The sequence below is a fragment of the Pezoporus wallicus genome, unplaced genomic scaffold, assembly GCF_028554395.1.
Source record: "Pezoporus wallicus isolate ANWC-B61680 ecotype Strahan unplaced genomic scaffold, APGP_CSIRO_Pwel_v1 scaffold_7392, whole genome shotgun sequence".
Lineage (NCBI taxonomy): Eukaryota > Metazoa > Chordata > Aves > Psittaciformes > Psittacidae > Pezoporus > Pezoporus wallicus.
Window position 1 is genome coordinate 2,205,071 of NW_026639923.1, and position 18,857 is coordinate 2,223,927.

The window sequence follows — 18,857 nt, forward strand, 5'->3', positions numbered from 1 at the left end:
AGGGCTGACAGTCACAGAGCCCAGCCGTAACCTTTGGCTAATTAGCTGTCTTGATTTCCTTGCAGTTTATTTTTACACTTCTTGGGCTCTGAAATGCATTTACTGTAATGTCAGCAAGGTCATGGTAAATACAAAGCTTCCTAGCAATAACTATATCCACCCCACTGGGCTTTTGGGACTAATAGCTACAGCTTGGCTTGGGACAGGCAGGCTGACAATGCTTTTCTGATGTTTTTGTGTTGCACAGGACTTATTGAAACCATGGTGGTGGTAATGATAAAGGCCCATGAGGCAAAGCAGGGATCTGCATAGAGCATAATGAGCATGGAGCAGAGGGCGTGTGTAAAAGTGCTTTCCTGGGGTCAAAGCATAGATAAGCAGGAAAGGTGGAGGGATGTGGAAGCCTACAGGATGCAGAGCCATTAGCCAGCTCAGGAAGGAGAGATGAGTTGGAGGAAAGCAGGCAAGTATAAAGGTGGGAGCAATGCTGAATCTGCAGAGAGGAGCAGGTGGGACCCTATCCTAAGCATTAATGAAATCATCAGCTGGAGCTGCTGACCAGAAAGCCTTCCTGCTCCTGGGCAGAGGAGAAGGGAGATGGAAAGATGCTGTTGTTAGGTCTCAATCAAGAAGGGATTTGAAACCCCCAAGCCCTGTTGGGAAGACGGAAGATGATTGTGCTTATCAAAGCAGGTCACTCTGCTCCCCATCCCACCTGTGCTCGGAACAAGAATGTGCTTCATTCATCACTGCACAGTGCCACAGCCTCCTTGGTGGAGAGTGGGGACTGTCCTAGCTCTGACCCTAGCAAAGCCCACCCCTCTACTGCTGAGGAGCTCACAGCCCTGGTGATACCTCATCCATCCCACCAGCTTCCTGCACTCCACACACCAGAGCAGGTCTGCATGTCAGCACTGACAACTTCCATTTGGCCGAGGTGTTGGGGTTAAGCTGAGGGTGTCCAGAGCCTGAGCTATTCCTGCTTCTCTCCATAGGGGCACACAGCCTTACGCTGTCGGCAGCTTGCAGAGCATCTGCCTCCCACTGCCTCCTGCGGGCTCCAGACCTGGCACCAGGCAGAAGTGTGAGACCAGGCTGAGCTGCACTGTTAGGAAACACAAAGGATAAGAAAACAGCTTCATTATCTGTGTGCTGTGATCTCCAGCACAAGCCACTCAATATGTGGCTCCCCCTGGACTGTGCAGAGAGATCAGTGGAAGGAAAACAGAGAACAGACCGTTGCATTAATGATCAGAAATGAAGCAACGCTCCTCTGCCTCCAAATCAGTGCAATGGTGGTGAGGAGACCTCTGAGTACCTGCAGATGGGTGGCAGGCACCCAGCACTTCAAACAGCCCTCCTCCTTGGCTGCTGTTCTGCCTGCCTGGCTGGGTGTCAGTCTTCAGGACTGCCACGGGTACCAGTTGGGAGAACACGGTGCCAATTAAAATCCAGGCTGTAGCATCCTTTGAACTGCAGAGAAACAAAGCCCATGAATTCAACCTTTGCCTGTTTGTTTGGGTTTTTTCCTCTAAATAATGTCAGGAGTTGAAGACACATAACAACACTGAGTGCAATTGCTGTTGAAAGCTGCTGGCTGTTTCAGCGTGCTGCAGAGGCTGCGCTGGAGTCAGCTTAGCTCCAGATCTTTAATTTTAAGGGTCAAATCATTATAAGCTCTCTCAGGGAAGTTAATAGGAAGTTTACCTTGCCTCAGCTAAGTAAAACCAATAAGAAATTCTCAATGCCCACAGTGACACACTGTCCCATTTCCAATCCCAAGCACCCCTTCCTATGAGTCAAACTCATGTTGTATTTTCATTTTTAAACACACTCTTACAATTAAAGCTTCCGCTGCCTGATCAGAACCAAACTGTCTCAGATGACTGGCAATAAGACAAAGGGCTTGATTTCAGGGCTGACATCAGCCAGCACTCAAATCTGAGTCTCCCTGCTTCTTCTGCTGAGGTTCAGGTATTTCGGGGCTGAGCTCTCTGCTGGGATGATGCACCTGCATCTCTGCAGCACAAGGCACAGCACAGCTCTGTTTAGCCCCTCGGTGTGCAGCTGGTTGGGCCCTGACTGCACCAGCAAATCTCTTTGGCTAGCACCCAAGCACCTTAAAAGCCCTTTTCAGCTTTGTACCAACAACCTGCACCTGGGTGGTTTTAAAGAATGAACACCGTGGGCTTCAAAGCATCTTCCTGACCATAAGGCTTGTGAGGAGAGCAAGGCACTTTGGTATCTACAGTCTTAAAACTGCACATAGAAATGATGGTGAGCAGTAACAGTGAAGGCTTCAGCGACAGGGAAGGAGTTATTACACTGCTCTAAGCAGGCAAGGAGGGACGTGCAGTACCAAGTCCTCACCACTATCAGCCCTTTTATTGCCCATCCCTGTAATCCTCAGACAGATGTGGAGGAGGCCTGTGTATTCTGAGCCTTCTGGCATGGTCAGAGCCATGGTTGGGCATGAAGCAGGGATCCTTCCCCCCAGGAAGGGAAGGTCCTGAGCTCGTAGGGCACGAGTATATAGGTGCATATACATTATTTATACCCTCCACATGACAGCTGCTGGGCGCATCTACAGACTCTCCACTGACGCCTGCCTCTGAGTCATGGCTGCATAAAGCTCCCCGACAGACCTGGAGGATGAGAGATGTGGTGAAATCCCAAACATGAGTATTGCATCAAAGGTACAGCGGTTATCAGAGTGCAGATAAGTAATGACTTCCTCAATTTCAGGGGCTGGAGGGAGAGCCAGGGCTGTCTAACCAGCCTCCTGGAGCTTTCGTCCCAGGGAGAGTGGCAGAAGCAGAAGGTCCAGAACTGGGGACACACTGTGTTTGTGCTGGTGGCTCTGGGGCCAGTCCCAGATCCATTGGGGTGCATTGAGGGTGTGTGTCCATGCTGCTGGCAGAGGAGCTGGGGAGCTCAGTGAGGAGCTGCTGGGTGGACTTGAGTGGGATTGCTCCTGCATGGAGAGCTCTGACGGTCCTGCACGCATGTGGGAATCACTCTTCGTTTGGCTGACACTCAGGAGAAAGCCTCTTGCAAGCCTTGTTAGAGGATATTGCACACAGATGGTGGGAGATTGCCCCGTGTATCCTCATGGATAAGCTGTGGTGAGGCAGAGCTTGTGGTGCTACGCAGTGCAAAATGAAGAGGGGTGGCTGGGACAGTACCAGCAATGTGTCCTGCCACTGCATATCCCCTCTTCTGATGATTTCCCTTCTCTCATTACTGTCTTCCTTATTTTTCCCAGGACTTTTGCCTGCTCCAAAACTCCTGTGTCAGTTGCCCAAGATACAGGAAGGATATGTAAGTCTCCTGACGGACATAATAGCCACTTCCAACAGCAGGTACCTGGCACTGCAAAGGGCATTCAGATTTACAGCCACTATTTCTACCAGCCTCTGAGGCTGGACAGGAGGTTTTCCACCCATACGATGCTCAGGGGGATAGCCACTGCCCTGGCAAATCAGTGCTCATGTACCACGCTGCCCAGCACCACCAGGCTCTGAGGCCTGGGAACCAGCACAGACTGTCCCATCCTATCCCACTGGGAAGAGGGACAAGGAGCAAGACATTGGGAAGGATCATTACTTTCATAGGAGGTTTGCTAGCAGGGAAATCTGCTCCTTTCAGCTCCACCTCTCTGCAGAGTCAGTGGCTCCCACTGCCATGCATTACATTTTATTCTATAAGTACAGAGCCATTTCCACTGAGGGTAGGGACACTGAAGCACAGAGAAATAGGAGAATAATATCTTATCTTTCTTTAATCCCCACCATCCCAAAGGATCCTGGTGTCATTTGCTTTACTTTGGATATGTATGCACAGCTAATTAGCATTACCACAGAACTGCAGGTATTCTCAGACTTAGTAGAGGGAATATCTTGTAATAGGAGGGTAAGCAAATTGTTTCTGCTGTTTCTATTACAGCCAGCTTTGATTATCCAGGGTAATGGGATAACAGGGACAAAGCAAAGAACATGGATAACATGAAACCTATGCAAATTAAGCTAGGAAAAAAGTGATGCTGAGAGTAATGGAGAAAAGAAAGGTCAGTGATACTGATTAAGGAGCGTGGAGATCCCTGTGGTAGCACTGCCCTCAGCTCATAAATCCATACACAATGGTACCTGGGCACAGCAGGGTTGGAGCAGATCTATAGGGTCTGTCACTATGCAGGGGAGGCAGAGACAAACCCTGCACAGCAAAGCCAAGCTGCAGCAGAGGGAGGCAAATTGCATTAAAGCCGAGCATTTCCAAGCCTCCATGTGAGGGATTTGTCATTAAAATGAATAAGATTTGGGCACTCAACCTACCTCCTCCCTACATGAACAGGAAGAAGCTCAATTTAAAGGTCAGTGTCTTAATGACTTTCGCTGTGTATGTATCAGGGTAATTCCTCTTCAAACAGAAATCCAGCACCTCCTCAGTGAGCCGCAGCCAGTGTTTGAAGGAGCATGACAGGTATAGCTTCTCTGTTAAAACAGGAGGGGAAAGGCTAAGAGAAGAGCAGACTTCAATGGCATCTCCTTGCAGTATGTCCCAAGCTGAGGGAAAGAGACAGCGGTTTTGCTCCTCTGTGGTCTCCTGTCTCAGCAAAGACCAGATTCACTCTGCTCTGGCAAAGGGGATTCTCAGATCCTCAGCACCACTGTCTTGGAGGCAGCTCTGAAAAATCACTGCTAGTGGGTGGATAGAAAGGGCAGCAGTGGAGATGAGACAGAAAGAAGAGAGGGAGGAATCTTAGAGGAAGATGAACCTTCTTAATGGGTTTATTGATTTAACCCAAAGAGAGAACAGTGGGGGGAAATTTATGCCATTTAAATGCAAACCAGCAATAAAAATAATCATTAGAGTCATAATCTCAATCTGTTAGCATTTTAGGTAGAAATAAGCTTAATGGGAAATATTTTCCATGTAAACTATTTGCATTTACTTAGTACGAATGAGCCTCTTAAATATAACTCAATCATTATCACACACTTTTTTCCTAAGGGGTTGTTTTCAGTCCTCAGTTCTTTGAGGTGCCTGGTGATTCCACAGGCCCTGTTGAGCCTGACTTGGAAAAGCTGCTGACCCACCCTGCTGTGATCCAGTGTCCATATTCCTGTGGATATTCCCATTTCCATACTGGAAATACATGTGGCTTTTGACAGCAGTCAGAAACGATCACTTTTCACACGAATTAGGCTTCGATTCTGTGACCAGCCAAAGAGGCTGCATCATTCACTTAGATCTTGGGACTTTTAACTGAGGAAAAGTAACTTCAGAAGATGTTTCCAAGCCCCTTCATCTTCTAGAAGTGAGAACCATCTAACAATCTGCCTCAGCTTTCCCTCTTGTAAAAGAGGAGGAAAACATGGGGGTTTTCCCTTTGTGGAGGAGCTGCAAGGCTGATGCCAAGCCCGCATCCCTGGTGCAGGAGCGCAAATTGGATGCGTCCTCCTGTATCTCAGAAGGAGCTTTTCTGGCCTTGTCCCCAGGATCAGCTACTGTGGGGACACAGCGCTGCCCACGTGCAGATGCTCAGGGGAGGTCATGGTCCGTGTGACTCCCACACCACACGCATCTCACGTCACAAAGAAAGCAATAAATACTTCTGCCTGGGGACACCTTTTAATCTTCTTGCTAGATTTCCATACACTAGTCCAGAGTCTCAGCTGGGCCAGGCATGATCTGATTTAGCTTTCCATCCACAGGGCTCTGCTAAACCAAGGCTGCTATTTCATGCCATGTGATGGTAGGGCCTGGGGCTGCTCCCATTCATGGAACTTGAGGGGGTTCAACCATCCTGCAGCAGCCCATACACTGCACAAGGGAGTAAAACATCCCATGGAGGTGGCCAAATGGACCAGCATCCTCAGTGCTGGGAAGCTCACAAGCCCCTTGCAGACCCGCTGGTGGCAGGATGCTTTCAGACAGCAGATGCCAGAGCAGTGGCTCTCCAGAGCCAGGCATCTGCCGCTGGCAGAAGCCACCACAGCTCCTCAAGCAGGTCTGTCCTCATGTCTTCAGCCTGAAGAGCAGATCCAGCTCCTGACGCACACTGCTCATGGCCAGGTCTCCAAACACACACCGGACCTCATGCTGCGCAGGTAATTTAGGCTCACAAGGAGGTTATTAAAATCCATTCAAAGCTAATGTCAGCCATTCCAGTGTTAATGTCAGTGGCTGAGAGGCACAGCAGGAGAGGAGGGAGAAGGACTTTGATTTCCCCACTTTAATTTCCAAGCGGGACAGGCTTGGCAGGCAGCAGTGGGAGACAAGGAGCAGCAGCAGGTGGGAGCATGTGGTACCACATCTCATGCTGCAGACAGGTGGGATTCACAGTTTAATCCTATCAGCCAAACATTTCAGTCCGTGTTTTACTTGACAGCATCCATGCCTTGCCGGCCATTTCAGAGGCACGTTAGCTGCCAGGATCCCAGCAGGTGAATCTGAGCGCTCAGCTCCAGCATGGCACCTGGAAAGGGGCTGATGGTGATGCTCTGCATCAGCTCCATCACGTCTGGCAGGTGGGATCAGGCATCACACCCAGGCACACTTCCCACTGGGTGCATTTGAGGGTTCAAACTTCTTCCCCCACATTCAGCCTTGAGTCTGCACTGACACAGCCCCTCAAACCCACTGGGGGTGAAACCAGGGCTGGAATTTGCTTACATTGGTCGGGTGAGTCTAAACCAGCCCCTAGATGTTGGAAAAAGCTGGGTAATTTCAGGAAGTGGTTACCATCACGCTGGCCAGGATAACAGTAATCAGAGCTTCGGGCTATAAGCCGATTCCTTGTGAGTCTCAGGAAGGAATTAGCCCCATCTCCTCCCCGCTGTGCCGCCCAGCAGCATTTGCACATATGGGCACACACCTGGCAGCAGGCTGAGACGTGGGGACACACATGTCCCATCAGAGACAGGGTGACAAGGACCCAGTGCAGGCAGTGCAGAAGTCCCATGGACAGAAGAAAAGGCATGGAGAACAGAGTAAATCTGCTCTGACCGTGGACAGCAGGGCAGGTATTGCTGTACCTCCTTGCAGAGGCTGGGACCCCGAGGAGTCCTTCCCATGAGATCCCTGCCCTGTTCCTCCCCCTGTTTCAGCATCTGTTTGAAGCAGGGATTCCTCCACGTTGGCTGAGAAATGCATTGCAGTCTCTTAATAGCACATCCTGGCTGGAAGCTTTTACTTGTATGTAAATACTATGTGTGTGAGAATATAAGAGTGGCCTTGTTTCATACTATGGAAGTGCATCGGATGCAGCTAAACATACTGAAGACAGCTTAAAAGATCTGAATTTAACATTTGGTTATGTAGTTTGAATATTTCATTGGGGTTTTAGGTTGGAAGGCACTGTAACTGTAGTCTGACCTCCTGGAAAGTGAATTTTACCCAGGGATTAAGAGGAAGTCTGACCATTAAGCTCCATACTTCTGACAGACAAAAATTGGCCTGGTTCATAAACAAGCAAGCAAAAATCAACGGTATTAGAGAAAACCAAAATTTTAGTGGGTGCCAGTGGTCACCAGGTGGGTCAGTCTCATGGTTTAGGATGACAGGACCGCCAAGGAGATGTGTGGCACCAACAGATCAAGGTCCCATCCCATGTCGCTGCCCTCCTGCTGGGGAAGAGGGGCCAGGGAGGTGCGAAGGAGCCGCATCTCCCTGCAGCCAGCATCCCGTGCCACATGGCAGGTCACCAAGCATCTGAGAGTGGGCAATGATTTCTTTTGCCAGTTTTCTAATTTATCTAATGAGCAAGAAAATAAATCAAGCTGACAGTCGCCCAGGTGGTTTTGAGCCTCGGCTCCTCACAGTCCCCTTGTTCTTCCAGCCCATTCTATAACAGGGTTATAACCCGAGGACACGGCAATAACTCCTGCTATAATCTTTTCTTTACTAACGTCACTTAGCAGATGGAGTCATTTAGAGGTGCTCATGTTTAAATGAGTGGCTTGCCCTGAAAGGGACAGAGCTGGGGCTGCTGGCAAGGTTTTTGAGATCGTTAGCCTAGAAAATGCTTAGCAGGGGAAGCAGTTGGCAGGCAGATTTCACGGACATGGCACCATTGTCCTCTGCCAGCAAAATTACAAGGCTGAAATCCTGGAGCTGGATGGGGCCAAACTGTTCACAGCAAACAATTTAATTGATGAATGAACTGAATTACCCAGGAGATGATTTTCAGTTATCTGCTCATTGCATGAAGCCGCTTGGAGAAGGGTCTGCGCAGTCGGGTGTCTCCGGCTACCTGCCCACATCAGGGATGGGCTGGCCAAGGCTCCCCATCATGTGGATCCTCACCAGAGTCTGAGAACCTCCTCCCCAGATGATCAATCCAGTGCTGCGAGCCTCCAGGCTTTCCAATCAAAGATGTTATGCTTCCCTACAAGTGTTACTGGCTAGACCAGTGATGGGACCATGCAGACCTCAGCATTAGCTGTTTGAAAGAGAGCCTACACAATATAAAGAAGAATGGCACAAAACTAAACAACAACACCTACTTTTCATCTTCTGCAAGAAGTGAAAGTGGCAATGTCAGAGGGCTCTCCTCTATCGCTCCCAAACCTCCTGCATAGGCTGTCTTCATAAGCTCCTTTCATTTGGTCTAATAAAGTAAATTATCTCTTCAGCTCTTCCAAGAAAAATAGCCACGGAAATGTACAGTGAGATGAATGCTTGCAACCCTTGAAAATACCTCTTGCTTGTGAAAAGGCTTCTGAGAAATGAATAGAAGGGATAATAATTACCAAAGAAGGGTGAAATATTGTTCATGCTGTCTAGCAGCATTTGACCCAGAGGCTGCGGAGAAGAGGGAGGAAGGATCCAGGGAGCTGAGGCATCAATGGCAGTAATTGTTCTGTGGGGAGCAATATCTCAGTGTCCACAGAGACCAATCCCAAATTATTCAGCCTAATAGTTCTCAAAACAAACTCTTATTCTGCTCCTTTGTGGCAGGCATGAAGCTTTCTCTGCAAGTCCAGTTTTACATCTTTGGTAACTCAGTGCTGGATGGTATAACACTCAATTGTGAAACCCTGCAGGAGCCTTTGATGCAAGCATCTTCAAGACGCAGAGCTTATCAGCTCAAATAACACAACTGTCTTTTATCCTTCATGTCCCATGCCTGCTCTTTTGGCATTTATGTTTGTAATTCATTGCTTGGCTCTGGGTCTGGATCCATCAGGACAGACAACCCTGTCTATCTGTCTGCATTGCTGAGATATTTTTGTCTGCCCGGAGGGACCTGAGCACCTAAACTCTGCTTATCTTCAGTGATGCTTAGATTCCTAATTGGTTAAAAGTCACTTTGGAAAGGGTGGCTTAAGAGCTCTAGATCTGTAGATGCTTTCAAAAGGACTACCCCCAGGCCAGGCTCTCAGTCTTTCCCTCCCTCCCATCAGGGACTGTATCCTCACAGTCCCATCTGGCCTTCAGAGATGCCTGTGCACCTCCAGCGCCACTGTGCCTCCCTTTCAAACCAGTTCCAACCAGTGGACCGCACACCTTTGACCAGCACTGCATTTTCTTCAAGAAAGGACAAATGAGGTGAAAGAAGCAAAGGTGAAAACATGATAATAGCTGTGAGAAACCTGACAATGCTGGAAATGGAGGCTCGGAGAAAAGTTTTTCTCCAAAAATTACTCTTTTCAATCTCAACAGCACACTGAAGGGAAGTTGAAGCACACTTTTTAACACCTTTTGTACTCAAATGCCAAATGCACCTGTCTACAGAAGCAATAACAGAAATAATCTTTTTTTATCCAGCTACACATTTTGCTTCAGAAATTTGTTTCCATTAAACTATCCCCTTTTGTCCTCTTAGAAAGCATATTTTAAATAATAACAGGGTGAAAAAAAAATTATATGCTACCCAAAAAAAACCTCAACCCTGTTGACTGTGCACCTTTGTACAAAAGTTATCTTTTTCTTCCGATGGATGGATGAAAACCCTTTTCATAATGTCAATGTGAAGATGAGAAAGAGAGAGGAAATTTCAGCATGTCCAGCACGGCTAGCCATTTCAACAGGAAACACAGGGCAAACTCTCCTCCTAGAAAACTAAGTTACAACAATATGAACCTGATGTTCTCTTTCTGCTTTGTAAAATGCAATTTTGTAGAAGTTGAGATGGAGGCGCACACTGTACTTCTAATCTGAGGAGGAAAAAACCCCACTTTTTCCACGTTCCTTAATTCTTAACAGGGGATATTCCTTAAATTCTAGCGGAAGAATGTGAATTCAACCTTAAATGATTAAAACTCAAAATTATAACCATGATAACTTTCACTGCTACCACACTTTTAGGAGTGCAACTGCCACAGCTCAACCATTCAGGGGCTCCCCAGGAAGGTCCATGCTTGACCAAGAGACAAGAGGCTCTCCATAAACAACTGCAAGAACAGAGATGTGAGAAACACAACCCCGGATCACTGCACCAGCCTCTTTCCTCTTGGAAATGAATGCCACGAGTCTCCCCTTCATGACCCAGTCCTCCATGCACACAGTCCCCTTTGGATCTCTCCCATGGCCATCAGTCTCACACCAGCTACTTTTCTCATTCCAGAGATGCAATCGACAAGGCCACCCCTTACCTTTGTGCCTGAGTGTTGCTGCTGTTTCCTGCCACAGTCATGAACGTCTCCTAGTTGTTGTCTGCAGGGGCTGGGAGGCACGCTGGACACAGCATTTGGGATCCCACAGGATGGTCACCAAGCCCGGTGTTCAAACTGCAAGGAAAAAGTCAGAAAACGTAAGAGGGAGTTTCATCAAGGAGTACAAAGGGTCGATTGATGGCTTGATTAATATGAAGCCATCCCAGGGACACCACAGCTACTCAAGTTGTGAATCAGACACAGAGAGACACAGGAACCAGATGTGAAAAGGAAGAGAACCGAGGGGACGTCCAGATGAGACCGTCTGCTCAACAGGGTATCTAAAAGGGAAAAGAAATCCATGTGCCAGTGAAAGAAGGACTTTAAGAAATAGTGGAAGGGACCTGAAGTAAGAAGAATGGGACAGAGGCCAGACAGAGACTGAGAGAGATGCAGGGAAGATGGGCATGCACAGGGCAGATGGTACAAGACAGACATCAACACAGAGCTTCTGGAGGGGTGAGGAGACACTGCCACCACCAGCACCAACCACCCGGCACAGACAGATTTTAATAAGCTGCTTAATCATCCTTGCACCTGGGGATTGGTCTCATATATGTGCTTTCAAATCTCAAGTGTGATTTTATTGTCCTCACTGGTCACTTCCAACCCCCTCTGATTTTCTTTTACTTTTGGATGCTTGGCTGGCCAGGGCTCTCTATGCTTTACCACTGCTGTCAAGATCCTGTCCACTGTGATGCAAGACAACCAATACAGCAAGAAGAAGCAACACTGATCGTAACAGGAATCTTTGGGATATTCAATGTCTTGCTTTATTATCATCAACATAATAACAATAATAGCAATATTAGTGACAACCATTTTATTATTCCTCCCGTTAGTAATATTCAGACACGACCTAAGAGGTATTTCAGAAAGACAGCACAAATCCAGTGTAAGATGCAGGAGAACAGGCAGTTAATTAAACGTCAGAGTGATGGACAGAGCTGGGACAAGCCTGGAACAACATCAGAGAGCTGGACAGCCTCTGACAAGCTCAGGGAGATGGATGGATTTGGGACACGTCCCAGACCTCTCCCCCAGTAGAGGCAGAACCTTCCTACCTACACATCCCTTTAAACACAAGATTGTTCCCTGCCCTGTCGCTGTTTCATTGACTTATGCAGTTGAGATTTTCTGTAGAAGGCTGCCTTCCAAGCTGTGTCACTGATCGCAGTCTGATCTGGTGCCACTTTATTACCTCCAAATGGTGCAAAGAAAATAAAGAGCCCCATTGAAAACGACAGCGTCTTGAATGTGTTTTTTAACCGGTGTATGTGTGAACTCACAGCAGGTAGGGTTCTTTACACAGAAGTTTTCTTCTCTTTCTTCCAAATTAGCCATTCACAAGAGAGGCAGGTGGAGGACAGTGGACAGGGAGAAAGAATGGCGTTGCAAAACACCAAGGATAAATATTACAGAACAAAAGCGAGCCTCTGACAGATACCAGGCAATCTGTAAGTCATCAGGAGAGTGGAGAGCATAATAGACCAATCAATCAGGTAGACAAGGGTGAGAAGTGTCACAGGGAGGCAGTAGGTAGTTGGAGGTCAGTTATGAAATATAATCTCCAAATTGGAAAAAGGACAGTAGAGCAAGAGCAAGGGCAGGTATTTGAATGCGGGTAGGCGAATGTTTGGTTGGTGATTTCCAGGAGTGCATGCCGGATGGGAATATAATGGGGGTATGAAAAAATGAGCTGGTATTTTAGAGATGGACACGTACTCTGCAAAGTGAAAGGCTGAACTAGCGAGACTTTAAAGTGCAGTTCCACTTCAGAAGATGCTGCTGGAAGACAGATGGTGGGGCTCCCCGTTGCTTGTTCCTCTGGGTTTCCAGACACATTTTGCCAGGTTACAAGTGAAAAAAAGTGATGCTTTTCCTAACTGCAGTGTCCTGCAAATACCACCTGGGATCTAAGAGCCATACGGGATCCTTTCTCAACAGTGATCACTGCATGCATAATCTCTAAGCTAGTCAGTTAAGATGCAGAAGAGTTGCAGGCTGCGATGCATGAGAAGATGGGGACTCCATAGGTAAATTTAATTATTCCTTCTACAGAGAAAGTGGGAGTCAATAAGGCACAACTCACTCTCCATTAGCTATCCAGCTGCATAGTGACAAGAAGTAGCCAGGCAGCATCATTTATTTCCCTTGCTAAGCTAAGCAGCTATAGAAGCATTACACCCAAACAAAAGCTTGACTTAACATGAAGTCATTCCTACCGTCACTTTTCTGACCTTAACTACGTACTACAAAGGCATCACACAGTCCTCCTAACAACAGCTAGATCCAAGCAATTAGAGCTGAACGAACAATTTGTAATGAATAATCGCTCTGGCAAAGTTTGCCTTATTTTATGCTTATGAAATGCTCTCATGCAAAGTTCTCACATTTCTGTGTTCATGGCAATAACTTGCCATTTTTTTTCCCCCTGAGCAAAAAAACACCTAACAGTTCATTGAAAACAATCTATATTCAAAAGATAGCGGCACTGATGGGGTACAGCAGCCGCATGGTGCTGTTTCAGCTACTCCATTGGGTGAGGGACAGGAGCAGCTCCAACAACTGCAAATCAAGACTGTTACATCTTCCATTTGAAATTCCCTTTTGCCAAACCTATCAGCTATAGAGCGCTTTCACTGGATATGGATACTGTGAGAATGGAGTCAGCTGTGGTCCCTCTGATGGAGAGGGACAGGTATCTTCAGAGGCCACTGGAAAAGTGGACATCAAGGACACATTGGAGAAGCTGGAGAGCTTAAGATGAAGACCCTGACTCCTTTAAACCGTGTGCTTAACTCTCCATGCCCAGCACTGGCCAGGGTGGGCTACATCCTGCAGAGAAAAGGGCACTGGCTTGCAGCGTAGGACGTGGCAGGCTGCTTGTGTGAGGCTGGACTAAGGACCAGCAGCCGACCTGCCTGGTTGCTAATGAAGCCGAGAACAACGTGTGCTCTAACAGGGCTCTAACAGACTGAGACACGCAGGGAGATAAGAGAGCGTGGGGCAATAAATCAGGCTTTCAAAGCAGCGCATATTAGGAGATCAATGGGACAGATATTAGACCGAAGGAGCAAGCACCGGAGAAACAGGAGCAATTTAGTTCCTCCTCCTGCCCACCCGTTGCTAAGGGCTTTTTTTTTTTTTCCCATTTAATAACTTCCTCATTGTTTTTAAATGAGCAGAAAAGCCAGTGGGTTCCACGTGGCATTAGCAATGTGTTTGTGAGAAGGAAAGCAACTGCCTCCTAGCAGGATTTGATAAAAGCTTCTCCAAGCTCTGAGTGATTTACAGCTCAGGAAAACAAACACAGACTGATACAAACGCAAGGAAAGGCAGAGATGGCACCAGCATCCAGGTACACTCAATTACCAATTCATCAGCCCAAGTGAATTTGAAGGGCTTTTCAAACTCTACACAGCTCTAAATTAAAGGAAGTCTTAAGACAGATGGCATTCTGCGATAGGGGCAGAAGAAGACTAATTTGCTGATCCTTTGTGGGCAAAGGGCCATGGGCAAGGGGGGCAGGCAGCAGATCCCACTCTTCACATAAGTCCAGGGAAAGGAGCAAACATCAGGATACCTTTCACACCCTGCTGCAAAGCTGATGGCACACACCTCTCTCTCCCTCTTCACCGTGTCATGCCCCAGTCCCCAAATAGCCTTTTTTCCTATCTCTACTAGAAACTCTGTTTTCGCCTGCCCTGGAGGTTTTCATGGCAAAGCTGTGAAAATAACCGATTTTTTGGATCATTGGCTGAGCTAAAAAAAAAGGAGGAAAAAAAAATCACTGCATGGTGACCCCAAACTGGAATTGCCCAGGCTCTCCACGGGAAAATATAGATAGGCAAAAAAAAATATATAAGTCTGGTCAACCAATTGTTTAATTCAATTTGAAACCAGCTCATGGGGAATGTCATTTTTCCCTCCATCCCCTGCCTAGAAACCCATTTGTTTTTGCAAGAAGAGATGATTTACAGCTTCCCAGCTCCACGCTCCAGCAGCACTGACACCGACGTGGTGTTTGATATCATTCCCTGTTAGATGAAGCTGCTCGGCAGTGGGGGACAGGGCCCATCCGTGTTATTGTGATATAAACTCGGAGGCAGCTGGGGGTAGCAGCAGCCTGGCAGGAACAGAGGGAGTCCGGCTGCCGAGAGACTGCGGGAAACTCTTTGTTAATTGTTCATGCAGAAACTGTTTTCATTTCAGTGTCTAATTGATATCTTGGGGAAACAGCATCCTTGGAAAAGGCAGCACATCCTCTGCAGACTCCACCTCTGTGAGCTCAGGCGAGGTGCCCAATGCTGCCTGATGGAGTGACTTGCTGTCCCCGAAGCTGCGGTGCTGCCCCTGTCTTCCTGCCCCACATCCTCATCCCATGGGTTTGGAGCCCCCGAGTGGGCTCTGAGCTCAGCCACCTCTCAAACCTTTGGCAGAGAGGAGACTTTGGGGAGGTTTGCACCAAAATGCCCATTCATCACTAAGGAGAGCAGTGCCGGTCTGCACTCAGGGGTAGGTACTGCCCAAATTCCTATAGGATCTACCAGCACCAGCCCTTCTTCTGCCAAAAAGGAGCACAGAGCCCTTAATTTCCCACTGGATATCAGCCCTCCTCTTTCCTTCGGTCTCCTCCAACAACAACAGCCATCGCTCATGCACGCAGCTCCAAGGCTGGCTCTGAACTATTTAAAAGCACAGCAGGTATTTTAATTATTCACGTCAAGCGCGCCTTGCTTGCTAATGACTCTCTGAAGCTGTCACAACCAGCACGGAATGGATGAGAGCCCTGCCAGGCAGCTTCCCATGGCCCAGCCGCAGGGCGAAGCTTAGGTCTGCAAAACAGCCATCATCAGGTTTTGTCACCGAGGGCAGAGGTGGCACGGGGACACCTGGGTGAGGAGCACCCTAGGCTCATACACATTCATTTGCCCACTCCACCTATCACCCAACAGCCTACTCAGCCCATCTTGTAGCCAGCGTTTCATGGCACCTCTCATGCTCCCAGCCTGGAGCATCTGCCAAATGTTTTGCTGTTGCTGGGAGCTGCTGTCCCCCATGCTGATAGATTAGTTCTCGTTATATTTTAAGGGCACTGGAATTACCAAGATGTAAAGAAATAGAGGGGTACATATACAGCACAGCTGGACAGCTTCAGATGAAGACAATAGCAGGGATGGCATCTTTCCTCACTGCCTTGGGCTACTCCCAAAGAGCTGCTTTGGAAATCAAGCCCTTGCCACTCTGCAGCAATGTCTCTGCTTGCTGCAATAGCATCTGCTCTTCTGACCCACATCCTTCCCTGGGGCCTGGCACTGGGAGTGCAAGGAAAGCAAGCTCATCTTTTGCAAGGGGAAATAGGAGCAGAAAGAAGGATGGTGTCCCACATTCATGGCTGGACGAAAGACAACTTGAGTTAAAGGGAGCCAGGCTTTTAACAGGATATTCCTGGGTGTGGAGCAGAGATGGGGAATCCCACCTGCAGAAGGATTGGGGCTCCTTCATTTTGACCCCCAGTGAGTTCCAATTAAATGTGAGCTTTCTTTTCTGGACCTTGGGATTCTTATCTGAGGTTGTTCCTTTCCCTTGGAGATTGCTCTTGGTTATTTCTCTTATTTCTGATAACTACTCCTTCCCTGCCTTTGCTCACCATTGCCTCACTGTGAATTTGGAGGATCTCCAAGAATACTCAGGATCTGCTTTCCCCCGCCTCTATGCGAGCAAGAGACTGATCATGGGTAACCCTGAGCTTCAAGGCTCAATAACGCTTCATGAGGCTTTGCCTACGAGCAGAGAGCACCTCACAAAAGCACATACCCTGATTGTAAAGCTGGGATCTTCAAGCCTCCTGGGCCATCAGATCCCGCCCTTCTCTTTATAACCTACGTGGTTTTTAATGTTAATTTCCACCACATGCCCAATTCGAAGCTCTAATAATGAACAACTGCCTTCTTCCTTTCCTTTCCTTCTGATTTCATATTCATGAGTCAGGGTTTCCTGGCACTAAATGTAAATGCTAAACGGAAATCGCTGCACAGTGACATGTCTGTGTAGCTTCACTGTCCATTTATTTGCCTTTTCAAAGAGCTGCTGTGTTAAGCAAACATCTCTGCCTGGATCCTCTCTGGAGGAGTTTGTCTGGTACGGCATGGTGCCTGCTGGGGTGGGGGAAGCGACTCTGTGTGATGATGTCTCATAGCTCTGTTTTAGCTTCAGGGTATTTCTTGTACAATAGTTTGAGCTCGGTGAATACCTCAACCTTTTCTTGAGTATTTGCTTGAGCCTTGGCAGGCTGCATTCAGAGCTGACACGGTGAGGGCTGAAGCTGGGAACTCCTAGAGAGAAACACATCCATCGCTTCGGCTCGGGCTCTACTGAGGGCTGCTGCAGGCAGCAGTTGGCAGATGTCTTGGCAGGGGAGGCAAAGAGACACCTGTAACATCACTGGGCAAATTATGCTTTCTGGCAACTGGAAAATGCACATAAGCACACAAAAAACCCAACATTTCAAGGTTCATCCACACTTACTGCCTAAAGCAAGGGACAAAAGGCATCTTGAGAAAGGGAATGTTTTCTGTTAACCAAAACGACCAAATGTTTTGGTATTTTCCTTGAAGACTACGCTTCCATGTTGAATGGCAAGGGCAAAAAGATATCTAAAAGCAAAATAGTCAAAGTAATTATTTGTGTATTTCAAGGCACTGTTCTCTGCAGAGCCCCCAGAGGTGAGGAGTCTCTCTTCCTTTTAACTTGCCCGGGATGAAAGCTTTAGACACACACGCCATCAGCCTAAAGTCCCCCTCCAACAGTCCACCCTGCCCTTGGAGCAATGTATCTGCCAACCTCTGCTGGTGAACCATGTTGTCCCATTGGTGACATCATCATCCTCACCTATCTACTCTGCAGTCAAACAGGAAAAGGTATCACCACCCTGGGAGCAAGGACAGCCACCTGGAGCCGAAGTTGGGCTGTGCTTGAGCTGTTCACTGCCTGGTCTCTTCATGGAAACATCAGCTGAAGGTGGCTTTGCTCTAAGACATGAGCTAGAAAAGGGAGCAGCTGGTGTTCAAACGCCCTGGGCTACTCTACCAGTTTTGCTCTTGCAAGGGTCATCTCCATGGGGCAAGGTGGGCAGTAAGGAACTGCAATGGTGCATATGGCAGCTCTTTGCTTGCCCGATGTGAGAGGCTTTACTTCCTCTCATCTGCCTCTACCGCAGCCTCCTTCTCCAGGGTCCCGTGGATGCACTGCAACTCCTTATGGTCTGGTTACTCTACTGCATTCTCCCTTTCCTTCTACAGTCAATCAGTGCCCTTTCCTGTCTGCCTTTCCCCAAAGGCTGTAACAAATGAGCTCATAGGAAGGCTAGAGTGAGGATGAGAGATGAATTTCAGACCATGAGAAATGAACTCACAAATGTGTTTGCAACTACCAGCTGAAGAGCTGTGCTCCTGCTCATGGAAGACATCATGTGTGGCATGTATTCAATCAAAGTAACCAATGGGGACCACATTTTGAATATTATCTACATGCCACAGGCTTCTTGTGAGGAAATTATGCAGAAATATTTAATGGTGCAATGATTCAGCAAGTAACAGGAAGAAACAGTCCTCAAACCATCATCAACTTCTCATGGACAAGTCCCAGATGGGACTGAGGGTAAAAACCCTTTCATTAAAAAGCTATTCAGTTGTGGTAAAACTGCTCCGTGTGTCTCACTGAGACAGAAGAAGGCTGATTGTCAAAAGTGACTTGAGCTTGAAAGCTGCAGGGAAATCAGAAAGCTACCTCCCATTTGAACAGGGGTTTTGAAATCTGTCTTTTGGGACCTGAAAGCATAGCTAGATCTCACACAGCTGAAGGTATCTTACAGCTGGGTGTCTAGGTTAAGGTAATTGTCTAGACTTCTTTTATCATCAGTGAACAGAGAGATGCACACCAGCCCCCAGAGAGTGATTCATTCTTCCTGTCTTAGACATCTTTTTTTGGATGGGATGAATTACATTCTGGAGGTGTTGAACTTTCTCCACCAACTATGGAGGAGTCTAGAGGATGAGCTTAGTCTAGACAACCTTTACATTGCCAAAACAAGCAGGACTTGACTGGTGAGAGCAACCCAAGCTGTAACAATACAGTATCATAGCTGTGTTAGTTTGGGAGCATTTGGCCAACAGCTACAGCAAACAGACACAAAAG

The 18,857-nt window shown here is 47.7% G+C and overlaps 1 protein-coding gene across 3 annotated transcripts in view; it reads right to left on the reverse strand.

Annotated features, from left to right (window-relative positions):
• Positions 1-18,857, reverse strand: part of ELFN1 (extracellular leucine rich repeat and fibronectin type III domain containing 1) — a 105,305-nt gene that overhangs the window by 36,898 nt on the left and 49,550 nt on the right. For all 3 annotated transcript variants that reach the window (XM_057416956.1, XM_057416957.1, XM_057416959.1), the window contains exon 3: positions 10,599-10,733. The gene's annotated coding sequence lies outside the window, so the exon portion shown is untranslated. The remainder of the gene's footprint in view (positions 1-10,598; positions 10,734-18,857) is intronic.